Source organism: Scyliorhinus torazame, chromosome 16 (assembly GCF_047496885.1).
Source record: "Scyliorhinus torazame isolate Kashiwa2021f chromosome 16, sScyTor2.1, whole genome shotgun sequence".
NCBI classification, from domain to species: Eukaryota; Metazoa; Chordata; class Chondrichthyes; order Carcharhiniformes; family Scyliorhinidae; genus Scyliorhinus; species Scyliorhinus torazame.
In genome coordinates, this window is record NC_092722.1 from 37,407,609 (window position 1) to 37,424,206 (window position 16,598).

Sequence of the window (16,598 nt, forward strand, 5' to 3'; positions counted from 1 at the left end):
AATTGGTGTCCCTCCTCTTCCGAGGATGCTGATTCTCGCTGTGCTGCGGTTCCACTGGCGCCCATGCGATCTAGTGACTCCCCTAAATCACCATGCTTCATACAATCATAATCCCGACAGAGCAGAAGGAGGGCATTCGGCCCATCGAGTCTGCACCGACCCTCCCGTAGGGCACCCTACCTAGGCCCAATCCTCTGCCCCATCCCCATAATTCCACCCAACCTTTGCTCGCGAAAGGGGCAATTTATCATGGCCAACCCACCTAACCTGCACATCTTTGGACTGTGGGAGGAAACGGGAGCACCCGGAGGAAACCCACGCAGTCACCCCAGGCTGGAATTTGACCCATCCCTGGCACTGTGAGGCAGCAGTGCTGACCACTGTGCCACCGGGTAGACCACTAATGTCTTCATGCCTGCCCTACGAAAATGAGTTGACATGATAGTCGTCCATGGTGTCAGCTGTTCGGCGGCACAGTGGTTAGCACTGCTGCCCGCGGCGCTGTGGACCTGGGTTCGAATCCTGGCTTCGGGTCACTGTCTGTATGGAGTTTGCACATTCTCCCCGTGTCTGCGTGGGTCTCACCCCACAACCCAAAAAGATGTGCAGGTTAGGTGGATTGGCCACGCTACATTGTCCCTTAATTGGAAAAAAATATATAAATAATCAGGTACTCTAAATTTAGAACATAGAAAAAAAAATAGTGTCAGCAGTTGTTCAGCTGGTGGCAGCCTCGCCTCAGAGTCTGAAGTTGTAGGTTCAATACCCACTCCAGGCCTGGAGTACAAAAAGAATGGCTGGCACTCCAGTGCAGTGCGGAGGGAGTGCTGTACTGTTGATGGTGTTGTTCTGTGGATTTGATGTTTAACTGAGGAATTGTTTGCCCTCTCAGGAAGTTGTGAAACCTCGGGGTGGTTTATGGGGGAGAGTAGTTATACCCAGTGATCTGGCTCAATATTTACCTTTCAACCAACATCGCAAAACACGTTTACTCATTCCCCCATTGTTATGGGTGAGGCATTTTCAGAACCCCAGAATGTATCATGGAGTTCAACCAACCTCTCCCTTTAATGGATTTGTTGCTTTTCCGAGCACACGGCTTGTTCCCGAGGTGTGGGATTACAATTATGGACACGTGGGTTTTTAAACACAAAACACTGTTTGTTCCATGGACTCAACTTAACATCTTAAATAAACATTGGATCTCTTAACACCCCTTACTTCAAAGATAACTCAGAAATATTGCAACAGTAAATAATTCCTTAAAATGTTCCTTCAAACTTCCAAGCGACTTAACACCTTTAAACAAAATCACATCAGGTTAAAGGTTTTACTATGATGAGTTTAAATCACCCAAATGATCCAGAGATGGTCTTTTATGGCAGACATCACAGCAAATCCAGCTCACTGCAAAACACAGACATTCACAAGCTCTTTTCAGACTGAAACTAAAAACCTGCAGCTCTCTGGAAACACACCAGCTCTTTTTCAAAAACTGCAAAACTAAACTGCAAAAATGGCTGACCTGAGCTCAGCCCCACCCACTCTCTGACATCACTGTTTTCTTAAACATCCATGTCTTAAAGGTGCTCTCACATGACACCCATACTGTCTTTGGGATCTTGCTGTGTACACATGGCCATAATTCCTACATTACGACAGTAACAACACATCAAAGTGTATGGGAGGGGATAATGTACTGGAATTGTCATTGGACTAGTGATCCAGAAACCCATACAATGCTCTGCGAATGAAGGTTCGAATCCCTTCCAAGGCAGATGGTGAAATGCAACTTTTTCGAATAATCTAGAATTAAAAGTCTAATGATGACCATCAAACCATTGGCGATTGTCATGCAAACCCACCTGGATCACTGATGCTCCTTAGGGGAGGAAATCTGCCATTCCTACCTGGTCTGGTCCACATGTGACTCCAGACCCACAGAAATGTCCTCTGATATTTGGCATGCAAACCACTCAGATCGAGGGTCACAAACGCAGGCTCCACAACATCCCATGAACAAATTTTTAAAAATTTTCACTGACAGTAAAGCACTTTGACCCAGCCTGTCGTGAGCTGTATCAATGAACACCTTTATCTTCATGGAATTGTGGGAATTCCCAGTATTCCTAAAACAGCGATGAGCCCAGACCAGCCTGATTCTGGAGCAAATTGACAGACATCAGCTAACGCTCAACTGGCCAGAAATCAAAGGGTTTTCATCTGGTCTGCTCACTTCAGCACTTACGGTGAGCAGCACATTACACTGACCCATCAGCACAGCGCACTGACCCATCAGCACAGCACACTGACCCATCAGCACAGCGCACTGACCCATCAGCACACTGACCCATCAGCACAATGACCCATCAGCACAATGACCCATCAGCACACTGACCCATCAGCACAGCGCACTGACCCATCAGCGCACTGACCCATCAGCACACTGACCCATCAGCACAGCGCACTGACCCATCAGCACAGCACACTGACCCATCAGCACAGCGCACTGACCCATCAGCGCACTGACCCATCAGCGCACTGACCCATCAGCACACTGACCCATCAGCACAGCGCACTGACCCATCAGCACACTGACCCATCAACACAGCGCACTGACCCATCAGCGCACTGACCCATCAGCACACTGACCCATCAGCACACTGACCCATCAACACAGCGCACTGACCCATCAGCGCACTGACCCATCAGCACAGCGCACTGACCCATCAGCACAGCGCACTGACCCATCAGCGCACTGACCCATCAGCACACTGACCCATCAGCACAATGACCCATCAGCACACTGACCCATCAGCACAATGACCCATCAGCACACTGACCCATCAGCACAGCGCACTGACCCATCAGCGCACTGACCCATCAGCACAGCACACTGACCCATCAGCACACTGACCCATCAGCACACTGACCCATCAGCACACTGACCAATCAGCACAGCGCACTGACCCATCAGCGCACTGACCCATCAGCACACTGACCCATCAGCACACTGACCCATCAGCGCAATGACCCATCAGCACAATGACCCATCAGCACACTGACCCATCAGCACAGCACACTGACCCATCAGCACAATGACCCATCAGCGCACTGACCCATCAGCACACTGACCCATCAGCACACTGACCCATCAGCACACTGACCCATCAGCACACTGACCCATCAGCACAGCGCACTGACCCATCAGCACACTGACCCATCAGCACACTGACCCATCAGCGCACTGACCCATCAGCGCAATGACCCATCAGCACAATGACCCATCAGCACACTGACCCATCAGCACAGCACACTGACCCATCAGCACAATGACCCATCAGCGCACTGACCCATCAGCACACTGACCCATCAGCACACTGACCCATCAGCACACTGACCCATCAGCACAGCACACTGACCCATCAGCGCACTGACCCATCAGCGCACTGACCCATCAGCACAGCGCACTGACCCATCAGCACACTGACCCATCAGCGCACTGACCCATCAGCACAGCGCACTGACCCATCAGCACACTGACCCATCAGCACACTGACCAATCAGCACAGCGCACTGACCCATCAGCGCACTGACCCATCAGCACACTGACCCATCAGCACACTGACCCATCAGCGCAATGACCCATCAGCACAATGACCCATCAGCACACTGACCCATCAGCACAGCACACTGACCCATCAGCACAATGACCCATCAGCGCACTGACCCATCAGCACACTGACCCATCAGCACACTGACCCATCAGCACACTGACCCATCAGCACAGCGCACTGACCCATCAGCACACTGACCCATCAGCACACTGACCCATCAGCACAGCGCACTGACCCATCAGCACACTGACCCATCAGCACACTGACCCATCAGCACACTGACCCATCAGCACACTGACCCATCAGCACAATGACCCATCAGCACAGCACACTGACCCATCAGCACACTGACCCATCAGCACACTGACCCATCAGCACAATGACCCATCAGCACACTGACCCATCAGCACAGCGCACTGACCCATCAGCGCACTGACCCATCAGCACACTGACCCATCAGCACAGCGCACTGACCCATCAGCGCACTGACCCATCAGCACAGCGCACTGACCCATCAGCACACTGACCCATCCGCACACTGACCCATCAGCACACTGACCCATCAGCACACTGACCCATCAGCGCACTGACCCATCAGCACAATGACCCATCAGCACAGCGCACTGACCCATCAGCACACTGACCCATCAGCACACTGACCCATCAGCACAGCGCACTGACCCATCAGCACAGCGCACTGACCCATCAGCACAGCACACTGACCCATCAACACACTGACCCATCAGCGCACTGACCCATCAGCACAGCACACTGACCCATCAGCACACTGACCCATCAGCGCACTGACCCATCAGCACACTGACCCATCAGCACACTGACCCATCAGTGCAATGACCCATCAGCGCACTGACCCATCAGCGCACTGACCCATCAGCGCACTGACCCATCAGCGCACTGACCCATCAGCGCACTGACCCATCAGCAGACTGACCCATCAGCACACTGACCCATCAGCACAGCGCACTGACCCATCAGCACACTGACCCATCAGCACACTGACCCATCAGCACAGCGCTCTGACCCATCAGCGCACTGACCCATCAGCACAATGACCCATCAGCGCACTGACCCATCAGCGCACTGACCCATCAGCGCACTGACCCATCAGCACACTGACCCATCAGCACACTGACCCATCAGCACACTGACCCATCAGCACAGCCCACTGACCCATCAGCACACTGACCCATCAGCACACTGACCCATCAGCACACTGACCCATCAGCGCACTGACCCATCAGCGCACTGACCCATCAGCACACTGACCCATCAGCGCACTGACCCATCAGCGCACTGACCCATCAGCACACTGACCCATCAGCGCACTGACCCATCAGCACACTGACCCATCAGCACACTGACCCATCAGCACAGCACACTGACCCATCAGCACACTGACCCATCAGCACAGCGCACTGACCCATCAGCACACTGACCCATCAGCACAGCGCACTGACCCATCAGCGCACTGACCCATCAACACAGCGCACTGACCCATCAGCGCACTGACCCATCAGCACAGCGCACTGACCCATCAGCACAATGACCCATCAGCACACTGACCCATCAGCACACTGACCCATCAGCACACTGACCCATCAGCACACTGACCCATCAGCACACTGACCCATCAGCGCACTGACCCATCAGCGCACTGACCCATCAGCACACTGACCCATCAGCGCACTGACCCATCAGCGCACTGACCCATCAGCGCACTGACCCATCAGCACAATGACCCATCAGCGCACTGACCCATCAGCGCACTGACCCATCAGCACACTGACCCATCAGCACAGCGCACTGACCCATCAGCACACTGACCCATCAGCACAGCACACTGACCCATCAGCACACTGACCCATCAGCGCACTGACCCATCAGCACACTGACCCATCAGCGCACTGACCCATCAGCACACTGACCCATCAGCACAGCGCACTGACCCATCAGCACACTGACCCATCAGCACAGCACACTGACCCATCAGCACACTGACCCATCAGCGCACTGACCCATCAGCACACTGACCCATCAGCGCACTGACCCATCAGCGCACTGACCCATCAGCACACTGACCCATCAGCACACTGACCCATCAGCGCACTGACCCATCAGCACAATGACCCATCAGCACAGCGCACTGACCCATCAGCACACTGACCCATCAGCACAGCACACTGACCCATCAGCACACTGACCCATCAGCGCACTGACCCATCAGCACACTGACCCATCAGCACACTGACCCATCAGTGCAATGACCCATCAGCGCACTGACCCATCAGCGCACTGACCCATCAGCGCACTGACCCATCAGCGCACTGACCCATCAGCGCACTGACCCATCAGCAGACTGACCCATCAGCACACTGACCCATCAGCACACTGACCCATCAGCACAGCGCACTGACCCATCAGCACACTGACCCATCAGCACACTGACCCATCAGCACACTGACCCATCAGCACACTGACCCATCAGCACACTGACCCATCAGCACAATGACCCATCAGCGCACTGACCCATCAGCGCACTGACCCATCAGCACACTGACCCTTCAGCACAATGACCCATCAGCACAATGACCCATCAGCGCACTGACCCATCAGCGCACTGACCCATCAGCACACTGACCCATCAGCACACTGACCCATCAGCACACTGACCCATCAGCAAACTGACCCATCAGCGCACTGACCCATCAGCACACTGACCCATCAGCGCACTGACCCATCAGCGCACTGACCCATCAGCGCACTGACCCATCAGCACACTGACCCATCAGCACACTGACCCATCAGCACACTGACCCATCAGCACACTGACCCATCAGCACAGCCCACTGACCCATCAGCACACTGACCCATCAGCGCACTGACCCATCAGCACACTGACCCATCAGCACAGCGCACTGACCCATCAGCGCACTGACCCATCAGCACAGCGCACTGACCCATCAGCACACTGACCCATCAGCACACTGACCCATCAGCACACTGACCCATCAGCACACTGACCCATCAGCACAGCCCACTGACCCATCAGCACACTGACCCATCAGCGCACTGACCCATCAGCACACTGACCCATCAGCGCACTGACCCATCAGCGCACTGACCCATCAGCACACTGACCCATCAGCGCACTGACCCATCAGCACACTGACCCATCAGCACACTGACCCATCAGCACAGCGCACTGACCCATCAGCACACTGACCCATCAGCACAGCGCACTGACCCATCAGCGCACTGACCCATCAGCACACTGACCCATCAGCACACTGACCCATCAGCACACTGACCCATCAGCACACTGACCCATCAACACACTGACCCATCAGCACAGCGCACTGACCCATCAGCACACTGACCCATCAGCGCACTGACCCATCAGCACACTGACCCATCAGCACACTGACCCATCAGCACACTGACCCATCAGCACAGCGCACTGACCCATCAGCACACTGACCCATCAGCACACTGACCCATCAGCGCACTGACCCATCAGCACACTGACCCATCAGCACACTGACCCATCAGCACAGCGCACTGACCCATCAGCACACTGACCCATCAGCACAGCGCACTGACCCATCAGCGCACTGACCCATCAACACACTGACCCATCAGCACAGCGCACTGACCCATCAGCGCACTGACCCATCAGCGCACTGACCCATCAGCACACTGACCCATCAGCACACTGACCCATCAGCACACTGACCCATCAGCGCACTGACCTATCAGCACACTGACCCATCAGCACACTGACCCATCAGCACAGCGCACTGACCCATCAGCACACTGACCCATCAGCGCACTGACCCATCAGCACAGCGCACTGACCCATCAGCACACTGACCCATCAGCACACTGACCCATCAGCACAGCGCACTGACCCATCAGCGCACTGACCCATCAGCGCACTGACCCATCAGCACACTGACCCATCAGCGCACTGACCCATCAGCACACTGACCCATCAGCACACTGACCCATCAGCACAGCGCACTGACCCATCAGCACACTGACCCATCAGCACAGCGCACTGACCCATCAGCGCACTGACCCATCAACACACTGACCCATCAGCACAGCGCACTGACCCATCAGCACACTGACCCATCAGCACACTGACCCATCAGCACAGCGCACTGACCCATCAGCACACTGACCCATCAGCACACTGACCCATCAGCGCACTGACCCATCAGCACAGCGCACTGACCCATCAGCACACTGACCCATCAGCACACTGACCCATCAGCACAGCGCACTGACCCATCAGCACACTGACCCATCAGCACACTGACCCATCAGCGCACTGACCCATCAGCACACTGACCCATCAGCGCACTGACCCATCAGCACAGCGCACTGACCCATCAGCACACTGACCCATCAGCACAGCGCACTGACCCATCAGCGCACTGACCCATCAACACACTGACCCATCAGCACAGCGCACTGACCCATCAGCACACTGACCCATCAGCGCACTGACCCATCAGCACACTGACCCATCAGCACACTGACCCATCAGCACACTGACCCATCAGCGCACTGACCTATCAGCACACTGACCCATCAGCACACTGACCCATCAGCACAGCGCACTGACCCATCAGCACACTGACCCATCAGCGCACTGACCCATCAGCACAGCGCACTGACCCATCAGCACACTGACCCATCAGCACACTGACCCATCAGCACAGCGCACTGACCCATCAACACAGCGCACTGACCCATCAGCACACTGACCCATCAGCACACTGACCCATCAGCACAGCGCACTGACCCATCAGCACAGCGCACTGACCCATCAGCACAGCGCACTGACCCATCAGCACACTGACCCATCAGCGCACTGACCCATCAGCACAGCGCACTGACCCATCAACACACTGACCCATCAGCACACTGACCCATCAGCACACTGACCCATCAGCACACTGACCCATCAGCGCACTGACCCATCAACACAGCGCACTGACCCATCAGCACACTGACCCATCAGCACACTGACCCATCAGCACACTGACCCATCAGCACAGCGCACTGACCCATCAGCACAGCGCACTGACCCATCAGCACAGCGCACTGACCCATCAGCGCACTGACCCATCAGCACACTGACCCATCAGCACAGCGCACTGACCCATCAGCACACTGACCCATCAGCACAGCGCACTGACCCATCAGCACACTGACCCATCAGCGCACTGACCCATCAGCACAGCGCACTGACCCATCAGCACACTGACCCATCAGCACAGCGCACTGACCCATCAACACAGCGCACTGACCCATCAGCACACTGACCCATCAGCACACTGACCCATCAGCACAGCGCACTGACCCATCAGCACACTGACCCATCAGCACACTGACCCATCAGCACACTGACCCATCAGCACAGCGCACTGACCCATCAGCACAGCGCACTGACCCATCAGCACAGCGCACTGACCCATCAGCACACTGACCCATCAGCGCACTGACCCATCAGCACAGCGCACTGACCCATCAGCACACTGACCCATCAGCACAGCGCACTGACCCATCAGCGCACTGACCCATCAGCACACTGACCCATCAGCACACTGACCCATCAGCACACTGACCCATCAGCACACTGACCCATCAGCACACTGACCCATCAGCACAGCACACTGACCCAACAACACAGCGCACTGACCCATCAGCACACTGACCCATCAGCACACTGACCCATCAGCGCACTGACCCATCAGCACAGCGCACTGACCCATCAGCACACTGACCCATCAGCGCACTGACCCATCAACACAGCACACTGACCCATCAGCACAGCACACTGACCCATCAGCACACTGACCCATCAGCACAGCGCACTGACCCATCAGCACACTGACCCATCAGCGCACTGACCCATCAGCGCACTGACCCATCAGCACACTGACCCATTAGCACACTGACCCATCAGCACACTGACCCATCAGCACACTGACCCATCAGCACAGCGCACTGACCCATCAGCACCCTGACCCATCAGCACAGCGCACTGTCCCATCAGCGCACTGACCCATCAGCACAGCGCACTGACCCATCAGCACACTGACCCATCAGCGCACTGACCCATCAGCACACTGACCCATCAGCGCACTGACCCATCAGCACAGCCCACTGACCCATCAGCGCACTGACCCATCAGCGCACTGACCCATCAGCACACTGACCCATCAGCACAATGACCCATCAGCACAGCGCACTGACCCATCAGCACAATGACCCATCAGCACAGCGCACTGACCCATCAACACAGCGCACTGACCCATCAGCACAATGACCCATCAGCACAGCGCACTGACCCATCAACACAGCGCACTGACCCATCAGCTCACTGACCCATCAGCACAGCGCACTGACCCATCAGCACAATGACCCATCAGCACAGCGCACTGACCCATCAGCACAGCACACTGACCCATCAGCGCACTGACCCATCAGCACAGCGCACTGACCCATCAGCACACTGACCCATCAGCACAGCGCACTGACCCATCAGCACAGCACACTGACCCATCAGCACACTGACCCATCAGCACACTGACCCATCAGCACACTGACCCATCAGCACACTGACCCATCAGCACAGCGCACTGACCCATCAGCACACTGACCCATCAGCACAGCGCACTGACCCATCAGCACAGCGCACTGACCCATCAGCACAGCACACTGACCCATCAGCACACTGACCCATCAGCACACTGACCCATCAGCACAGCGCACTGACCCATCAGCACACTGACCCATCAGCACACTGACCCATCAGCACACTGACCCATCAGCACACTGACCCATCAGCGCACTGACCCATCAGCACAGCGCACTGACCCATCAGCACACTGACCCATCAGCACACTGACCCATCAGCACACTGACCCATCAGCACACTGACCCATCAGCACACTGACCCATCAGCGCACTGACCCATCAGCACAGCGCACTGACCCATCAGCACACTGACCCATCAGCACACTGACCCATCAGCGCACTGACCCATCAGCGCACTGACCCATCAGCGCACTGACCCATCAGCGCACTGACCCATCAGCGCACTGACCCATCAGCACACTGACCCATCAGCACAATGACCCATCAGCACAATGACCCATCAGCGCACTGACCCATCAGCACACTGACCCATCAGCACAGCGCACTGACCCATCAGCACACTGACCCATCAGCACAGCGCACTGACCCATCAGCGCACTGACCCATCAGCACACTGACCCATCAGCACAGCGCACTGACCCATCAGCACAGCGCACTGACCCATCAGCACAGCGCACTGTCCCATCAGCGCACTGACCCATCAGCACACTGACCCATCAGCACACTGACCCATCAGCACACTGACCCATCAGCACACTGACCCATCAGCACACTGACCCATCAGCACACTGACCCATCAGCACAGCGCACTGACCCATCAGCACACTGACCCATCAGCACACTGACCCATCAGCACACTGACCCATCAGCACAGCGCACTGACCCATCAGCACACTGACCCATCAGCACAGCGCACTGACCCATCAGCACAGCGCACTGACCCATCAGCGCACTGACCCATCAGCACACTGACCCATCAGCACAGCGCACTGACCCATCAGCACAGCGCACTGACCCATCAGCACAGCGCACTGACCCATCAGCGCACTGACCCATCAGCACACTGACCCATCAGCACAGCGCACTGACCCATCAGCACAGCGCACTGACCCATCAGCACAGCGCACTGACCCATCAGCACACTGACCCATCAACACAGCGCACTGACCCATCAGCTCACTGACCCATCAGCGCACTGACCCATCAGCACAGCGCACTGACCCATCAGCACAGCGCACTGACCCATCAGCACACTGACCCATCAGCACACTGACCCATCAGCACACTGACCCATCAGCGCACTGACCCATCAGCACAGCGCACTGACCCATCAGCACACTGACCCATCAGCACAGCGCACTGACCCATCAGCACAGCGCACTGACCCATCAGCACAGCGCACTGACCCATCAGCGCACTGACCCATCAGCACACTGACCCATCAGCACAGCGCACTGACCCATCAGCACACTGACCCATCAGCACACTGACCCATCAGCACAGCGCACTGACCCATCAGCACAGCGCACTGACCCATCAGCACACTGACCCATCAGCACAGCGCACTGTCCCATCAGCGCACTGACCCATCAGCACACTGACCCATCAGCACACTGACCCATCAGCGCACTGACCCATCAGCGCACTGACCCATCAGCACAGCACACTGACCCATCAGCACAGCGCACTGACCCATCAGCACAGCACACTGACCCATCAGCACACTGTCCCATCAGCGCACTGACCCATCAGCGCACTGACCCATCAGCACAGCGCACTGACCCATCAGCGCACTGACCCATCAGCACACTGACCCATCAGCACACTGACCCATCAGCACACTGACCCATCAGCACACTGACCCATCAGCGCACTGACCCATCAGCGCACTGACCCATCAGCACAGCGCACTGACCCATCAGCGCACTGACCCATCAGCACAGCGCACTGACCCATCAGCACACTGACCCATCAGCACAACGCACTGACCCATCAGCACACTGACCCATCAGCACAGCGCACTGACCCATCAGCACACTGACCCATCAGCACAGCGCACTGACCCATCAGCACACTGACCCATCAGCACACTGACCCATCAGCACACTGACCCATCAGCACACTGACCCATCAGCGCACTGACCCATCAGCACAGCGCACTGACCCATCAGCACACTGACCCATCAGCACACTGACCCATCAGCACACTGACCCATCAGCACACTGACCCATCAGCGCACTGACCCATCAGCGCACTGACCCATCAGCACAGCGCACTGACCCATCAGCACAGCGCACTGACCCATCAGCACACTGACCCATCAGCACAGCGCACTGACCCATCAGCACACTGACCCATCAGCACAGCACACTGACCCATCAGCGCACTGACCCATCAGCACACTGACCCATCAGCACAGCGCACTGACCCATCAGCACACTGACCCATCAGCACAGCGCACTGACCCATCAGCACACTGACCCATCAGCACAGCACACTGACCCATCAGCGCACTGACCCATCAGCACACTGACCCATCAGCACAGCGCACTGACCCATCAGCACACTGACCCATCAGCACAGCGCACTGACCCATCAGCACACTGACCCATCAGCACACTGACCCATCAGCACAGCGCACTGACCCATCAGCACACTGACCCATCAGCACACTGACCCATCAGCACAGCGCACTGACCCATCAGCACAGCGCACTGACCCATCAGCACAGCACACTGACCCATCAGCACACTGACCCATCAGCACACTGACCCATCAGCACAGCGCACTGACCCATCAGCACACTGACCCATCAGCACAGCGCACTGACCCATCAGCGCACTGACCCATCAGCACAGCGCACTGACCCATCAGCACACTGACCCTTCAGCACACTGACCCATCAGCACAGCGCACTGACCCATCAGCACACTGACCCATCAGCACACTGACCCATCAGCGCACTGACCCATCAGCACACTGACCCATCAGCACAGCGCACTGACCCATCAGCACACTGACCCATCAGCACAGCGCACTGACCCATCAGCACACTGACCCATCAGCACACTGACCCATCAGCACAGCGCACTGACCCATCAGCGCACTGACCCATCAGCACACTGACCCATCAGCACAGCGCACTGACCCATCAGCTCACTGACCCATCAGCACAGCTCACTGACCCATCAGCACACTGACCCATCAGCACAGCGCACTGACCCATCAGCACACTGACCCATCAGCACACTGACCCATCAGCGCACTGACCCATCAGCACAATGACCCATCAGCACAGCGCACTGACCCATCAGCACACTGACCCATCAGCACACTGACCCATCAGCACAGCGCACTGACCCATCAGCACACTGACCCATCAGCACAGCGCACTGACCCATCAGCGCACTGACCCATCAACACACTGACCCATCAGCACAGCGCACTGACCCATCAGCACACTGACCCATCAGCGCACTGACCCATCAGCACACTGACCCATCAGCACACTGACCCATCAGCACACTGACCCATCAGCGCACTGACCTATCAGCACACTGACCCATCAGCACACTGACCCATCAGCACAGCGCACTGACCCATCAGCACACTGACCCATCAGCGCACTGACCCATCAGCACAGCGCACTGACCCATCAGCACACTGACCCATCAGCACACTGACCCATCAGCACAGCGCACTGACCCATCAACACAGCGCACTGACCCATCAGCACACTGACCCATCAGCACACTGACCCATCAGCACAGCGCACTGACCCATCAGCACAGCGCACTGACCCATCAGCACAGCGCACTGACCCATCAGCACACTGACCCATCAGCGCACTGACCCATCAGCACAGCGCACTGACCCATCAACACAGCGCACTGACCCATCAGCACACTGACCCATCAGCGCACTGACCCATCAACACAGCGCACTGACCCATCAGCACACTGACCCATCAGCACACTGACCCATCAGCACACTGACCCATCAGCACAGCGCACTGACCCATCAGCACAGCGCACTGACCCATCAGCACAGCGCACTGACCCATCAGCGCACTGACCCATCAGCACACTGACCCATCAGCACAGCGCACTGACCCATCAGCACACTGACCCATCAGCACAGCGCACTGACCCATCAGCACACTGACCCATCAGCGCACTGACCCATCAGCACAGCGCACTGACCCATCAGCACACTGACCCATCAGCACAGCGCACTGACCCATCAACACAGCGCACTGACCCATCAGCACACTGACCCATCAGCACACTGACCCATCAGCACAGCGCACTGACCCATCAGCACACTGACCCATCAGCACACTGACCCATCAGCACACTGACCCATCAGCACAGCGCACTGACCCATCAGCACAGCGCACTGACCCATCAGCACAGCGCACTGACCCATCAGCACACTGACCCATCAGCGCACTGACCCATCAGCACAGCGCACTGACCCATCAGCACACTGACCCATCAGCACAGCGCACTGACCCATCAGCGCACTGACCCATCAGCACACTGACCCATCAGCACACTGACCCATCAACACAGCGCACTGACCCATCAGCACACTGACCCATCAGCACACTGACCCATCAGCACACTGACCCATCAGCACACTGACCCATCAGCACAGCACACTGACCCAACAACACAGCGCACTGACCCATCAGCACACTGACCCATCAGCACACTGACCCATCAGCGCACTGACCCATCAGCACAGCGCACTGACCCATCAGCACACTGACCCATCAGCGCACTGACCCATCAACACAGCACACTGACCCATCAGCACAGCACACTGACCCATCAGCACACTGACCCATCAGCACAGCGCACTGACCCATCAGCACACTGACCCATCAGCGCACTGACCCATCAGCACACTGACCCATCAGCACACTGACCCATTAGCACACTGACCCATCAGCACACTGACCCATCAGCACACTGACCCATCAGCACAGCGCACTGACCCATCAGCACCCTGACCCATCAGCACAGCGCACTGTCCCATCAGCGCACTGACCCATCAGCACAGCGCACTGACCCATCAGCACACTGACCCATCAGCGCACTGACCCATCAGCACACTGACCCATCAGCGCACTGACCCATCAGCACAGCCCACTGACCCATCAGCGCACTGACCCATCAGCGCACTGACCCATCAGCACACTGACCCATCAGCACAATGACCCATCAGCACAGCGCACTGACCCATCAGCACAATGACCCATCAGCACAGCGCACTGACCCATCAACACAGCGCACTGACCCATCAGCACAATGACCCATCAGCACAGCGCACTGACCCATCAACACAGCGCACTGACCCATCAGCTCACTGACCCATCAGCACAGCGCACTGACCCATCAGCACAATGACCCATCAGCACAGCGCACTGACCCATCAGCACAGCACACTGACCCATCAGCGCACTGACCCATCAGCACAGCGCACTGACCCATCAGCACACTGACCCATCAGCACAGCGCACTGACCCATCAGCACAGCACACTGACCCATCAGCACACTGACCCATCAGCACACTGACCCATCAGCACACTGACCCATCAGCACACTGACCCATCAGCACAGCGCACTGACCCATCAGCACACTGACCCATCAGCACAGCGCACTGACCCATCAGCACAGCGCACTGACCCATCAGCACAGCACACTGACCCATCAGCACACTGACCCATCAGCACACTGACCCATCAGCACAGCGCACTGACCCATCAGCACACTGACCCATCAGCACACTGACCCATCAGCACACTGACCCATCAGCACACTGACCCATCAGCGCACTGACCCATCAGCACAGCGCACTGACCCATCAGCACACTGACCCATCAGCACACTGACCCATCAGCACACTGACCCATCAGCACACTGACCCATCAGCACACTGACCCATCAGCGCACTGACCCATCAGCACAGCGCACTGACCCATCAGCACACTGACCCATCAGCACACTGACCCATCAGCGCACTGACCCATCAGCGCACTGACCCATCAGCGCACTGACCCATCAGCGCACTGACCCATCAGCGCACTGACCCATCAGCACACTGACCCATCAGCACAATGACCCATCAGCACAATGACCCATCAGCGCACTGACCCATCAGCACACTGACCCATCAGCACAGCGCACTGACCCATCAGCACACTGACCCATCAGCACAGCGCACTGACCCATCAGCGCACTGACCCATCAGCACACTGACCCATCAGCACAGCGCACT

The 16,598-nt window shown here is 57.0% G+C and overlaps 1 protein-coding gene across 2 annotated transcripts in view; it reads left to right on the forward strand.

Moving 5' to 3' along the window:
- arhgef19 (Rho guanine nucleotide exchange factor (GEF) 19) overlaps nt 1-16,598 on the forward strand; it is a 162,417-nt gene that overhangs the window by 102,344 nt on the left and 43,475 nt on the right. The gene's annotated exons all lie outside the window — the stretch shown is intronic.